This window comes from Microcebus murinus, chromosome 6 (assembly GCF_040939455.1).
Source record: "Microcebus murinus isolate Inina chromosome 6, M.murinus_Inina_mat1.0, whole genome shotgun sequence".
In the NCBI taxonomy this organism is placed as follows: domain Eukaryota; kingdom Metazoa; phylum Chordata; class Mammalia; order Primates; family Cheirogaleidae; genus Microcebus; species Microcebus murinus.
Window position 1 is genome coordinate 65900052 of NC_134109.1, and position 4975 is coordinate 65905026.

The following is a 4975-nucleotide window of genomic DNA, read 5'->3' on the forward strand; positions in this document are numbered from 1 at the left end:
CAAAGGACATGAACAGAAACTTTTCAAAAGAAGACAGACTAATGGCCAACAAATATATGAAAAAATGCTCAACATCTCTAATCATCAGGGAAATGCAAATCAAAACCACAATGAGATATCATTTAACTCCAGTGAGAATGGCTTTTATCAAAAAGTCTTAAAACAATAAATGTTGGTGTGGATGCAGAGAGATGGGAACACACACACTGCTGGTGGGACTGCAAATTAATAAACCTCTATGGAAAGTATTATAGAGATACCTATAAGAGATCAAAGTAGAACTACCATTTGATCCAGCATCCCATTACTGTGTATCTACCCAAAGGAAAAAGGACATCTGCACTAGAATGTTGATCACAGCACAATGCACAATTGCAAAGATATGGAAACAACCTAGGTACCTATCAATACATGAGTGGATTAATAAAATATGATATATGTATACCATGGAGTTCTACTAAGCCACAAAGAAACAATGGTGATCTAACATCTCTTGTATTATCCTGGATACAGCTGGAGCCCATTCTACTAAGTGAAGTATCACAAGAATGGAAAAACAAGTACCACATGTACTCACCATCAAATTGGTATCAACTGATCAACACTTATGTGCCCCTATAGTAGTAGCATTCACTGGGTGTCTGGCAGGTGGGGGTGGGGAGGAAGAGATAGGTATATTTACACCTCATGGGTGTGGTGCACACCCTCTATAGGATGGACACACTTGAAGCTCTGAATCAGTTGGGGCAAAGCAATATATGTAACCTAAACATTTGTACCTCCATATATGCTGAAATAAAAATTAAATATCCCATTGATTATTATAGAAGAATTAGTATATTTGTTAATATACAACCTTCACTATACACATTTAGATTATATTCACATGATATCCAAGGTGAATAATATCAAATATTTGATTTTAAAAATTGAGCCAAAAGAGTATTATTATGGCACCAAAATAAAAAAATATATATATAAACATTGAGTAAATCAAAATATTTCAGTTGTTTATTATAGCTGTAGTTATCAAATTGAGTGAAACTGTTTTCATTATTAACATATAACTTGAAAAAATCTAGTGTAGTTATATTAATTTATCTTCTTTAACTAGGTAGAAAAATTATCCACACAGGCCACAATCTCTGGTTATCTCCATATTTATTATATTTTTCCCATTCTAAAAAAAGAAAAGATTAAAACAAACTTTTAGATAAAAGGCATTACCCACATTCATGATTCAGTATGGCACAAATAAATACTTGCAGAGTGTCATGTTCTCCATGTATTCCCAACAATTACACACATATAAAAAGGAAAAAAATAAAAAGGAAGGAAAGAAGGCAGTCTGCATAAAAAGATGAAGCTGTCATCATTAAAGAGTTATGGTGATACTAAAATAAAAAGTTGCAAACGTCGAGGATATTAATCAGTAGTATCTGAAGAGGTCAGCATTTGGCAGAAGACAAGGAGCTAAAGACATGCCTTTACTTCTGTTTTTTCTTATGGTCTGATAAAATGTAGTACAGATATAAAGTTCAAACTCAAAGAGGTAAAAACAAGAGATAAAAATCGTCAAGAAAAGTGTTCTTTTCTTTTTCTTTTTTCTTTTTGTAAAAAATGTAAACAGTGTATCATAAGTTATTGACTTTATAGAACAAGGAATTACAGAATATTTTAGAATTCCAACATGGGCATAAACAGAAAAAAGTAAACAAATTTTCTTGCAGAATCCCAGAGATGCTCAGAAAGTGTAGGAACCAGAAGTCACAGAAAGTGGCAGTGAATTGTGAGGTTAAAATTGAAATATTAAGTAGTATGTATAAAAACAGTTAACTTTCTCCCCATATTACATATATTTCCCTCACAAGCATAAAACTAAAATTTTGCACTATAGATCAAGAGTCAGAAAATTATAGCCTCCTTTAAAACCATCCTGCAATGTGATTTTGTAAATAAAGTGATAATGGAACATAGCCATGTCTGTTCCTTTATATATTGTCTATGCTTGCCTTTGCACAGAGTTGAGTAGTTTTAACAGAAATAATAAGTTCCAGAAAGTCAAAATTATTCACTATCTGACACTTTACAGAAAAAAATTTCTGAAATTGATCTAAATACATGAACTACAGGGATCCAAGCTGAGGTTTACCTAAAAGAGGAAAAAAGCAACAAAGTGAGAGATTGAAAGTAGAGCAGTAAAATAAAAGCCTACATATTTTACAGTGAGAGTTCCCAAACTCCTTCTCTTTTCCTGTACTGAAAACACCAAGCCAGGCTAATATAAGTAGAAGGTAAACTAGAATAACCTTGTTGAATCTGAATAGCCTCAAATACTAAGATTCCCATTTCCATTTGATTTTTCCTAATGAAAAGGCTTGTTCGCTGATCTTTAAAGCCAAGTCTACCAGACTACAAGCCAAGCATATGTCTCCAGAATTTCTGTCAATATTTTTGTTTCAAGCTTATATTGCAGAAAATTTACCTGCTGTGAGGGTTAATTCTCGCATGTCTAAAATTAGCCTGACCTGTTTTATGGGGAGATATACTAACATGATAGTGACTCCTAGTGAAATTACACTTTTTAGTTCATGCTGCTTTTCAACCATCGGTGGTCTGGGAGGAGTTTCCAGTGATTTGTACCAGCTTGTGAGCATTGTTTTTTGATAACAGTGAGATTGATAGTTTACACCTAGTTTAGATGTGATCCCCAGAGGGCTCTGCCATTGGGATTGGTTACTTAGCAATAATTGGTGTACATTAGGTTCCCTGGTTATAAATTGTGTACCTATTTTGGTAATTTCAGCTTAGAGAAAACACATCTACTTCAGTTGTGAGACAGTACAATGGGAGCTAGCTCCTGGACTCTCTTTACCTGTGCTGTAAGGCAGCTTTTGTTTCATGCACTTCCTAACTTCAGTGCTGCTGACATTTTGTTTTATTTTCTTGTAATAAATATACATTTCTAAACTTTATAATTTGGGGTCCTGTGAGAGTTCTTTAGCAACTGAAACTCAGCCACCATCAATGAAGCTTTCAACAAGAAAAACAAAAAATGAAACAAATAAACAACAACAACAAAAATAGAAGCAACTGAGAGAATGTAGGAAGGAGAAGCAAAGATGCAAATGCAATTCAAATAATCTGTAATTTATATTCTCAAGTAGACAAAAGAAGTGATTTATTGCATCTAAAACAATAGACTTGATGCTATTTAAAAAAAAAGAATGGAAAGTTTGGAGGATAAAATAGAAGAACTCTAAAAAACAGGAGAAACAGGTGAAGAGATGGAAAATAAAGGAGAAAAGATACACATGTTTAAATATCTTTACAATAGAAGTTCCAGAATATCAGATAAAATGAAGTGGGGGAAAAAAACAAAGAAATAATTCACAAGATTCTCTATAACTAAAAATACCAAAAACAAAAAAACAAAAAACCATGATTCTATATTGAAAGATCATCCACTAAGTGCCAGCCCAATAAACCAAAATGGTCCCAGTCAAGACCCATTCAATGGTCACATCATTATGCAATTTTGTAACACAGGAATAAGAATGAAAAGTTTCAGAGAGAAAAAAGAAAACTTACTAAAATACAAGATTGTGCAATTATAGAATTCTAGAAGTATAGAATCATATCTAAAATATTTCTCAAGAAGAAATGTTTTTTAAAAGTTATTTATAAAGAATAATTGAAAAATCATAAAATTACAAAATTCAAAATATAATTCTATGTTTTAAAACTATAATTATAAGCATATGCCTCCATAAATGTATCAGGTGTTTTTTTCACGGTAGTGTACAAGATGTACCATAGGATTTTTTTGATAGAAAGTGCCACAGATTTCTGTGTCATCCTTGCACAAGGGCCACAACAATCTTCTCTGTATCATTCCAATTTTAGTGTATGTGTAGCCAAAATGAGTACTGCTATAGGATAGTGTTTAATATGAATACTTATAACTAAAAAGAGTCAATTATGAAAATTATTTTGTTTTTTAAACAGTAATTACATATTGCTTCAAGTGAAGAGACAGCAAATCTTTCTAAATTACCAACTATGCTGTGTTGGATCTGAGAATAGTAGAAAATAAATTGTTGATAAACAAACAACTATTTATATATTTGAAAATTTTAAAAAAATTACACATTTTAATTTTTAAAAATTTGTGGAAATTTACAGTTTTGATCAATGAATCACAAGGTAGTGACTGGATATTGTCCCCAATTATCCTGGATCTGTATTTAAAAGAGAAACATAACCATCACAGAAAGATGCACTTGTAAAAGAAAAAAGTATTTATCATCGTATCGCTTGATGAAATCCTATGTTATGCCATACCAGAAAATTTAGCCTCTTTGTTTCCCACCAATATGTTTGGGAGTCTACTCATTGTTTTTTCTTCTGTCTTAAAGAAATGCCTCTCTTTCCTTTCACCCTCTTTTAAATTGAATGATGTTGAACACTGTGCATCTTCCTACCAGGGAATAGAAAAGAGGAATATATTCTCTTGTCATTGAAATAAAGATATTTTCATAAATGACAGTTCTATGGACTTTGTGTGGGGGTGAGGGTGTGCGCGTGCAAACACACTTGCTTCATAAGGGCTTAATTCTTAACTGTGTTATAGGAAATTACTCTGCAGGGGCTTTCTATTTATAACATCATAAAAGTGGTTTTTGAAGGAGGAATAATCTTTATAGTGTTATTTACTGTGCACAATGCAACTCAGTGGATAAATTGTACACAGATACAGTTTATTGTATGAAAGAGAATCTCTGCGCAGAGCAAAAACTACTGCACTTGCATGCTCAGCACTAATCTCTTACGCTTTTTGTATTTGTGCCAAAGTACTTTTGGTAATATTAATTGAGAGGAGCCACATGGTGTTTTAAATTGAGTCATGGGAATTTATCCCATTATACAGCTGAGTAACTACACAAAACATCCATCAGTACTGACCACACCATCG

The 4975-nt window shown here is 32.5% G+C and overlaps 1 non-coding gene across 1 annotated transcript; it reads right to left on the bottom strand.

The window, feature by feature from the left end:
- Positions 1–3823: 3823 nt before the first annotated feature.
- Positions 3824–3930, bottom strand: LOC142871681 (U6 spliceosomal RNA). The gene has a single exon (XR_012919904.1). It is a non-coding gene; the product is annotated as a U6 spliceosomal RNA (small nuclear RNA).
- Between the last annotated feature and the right edge of the window lie 1045 nt (positions 3931–4975).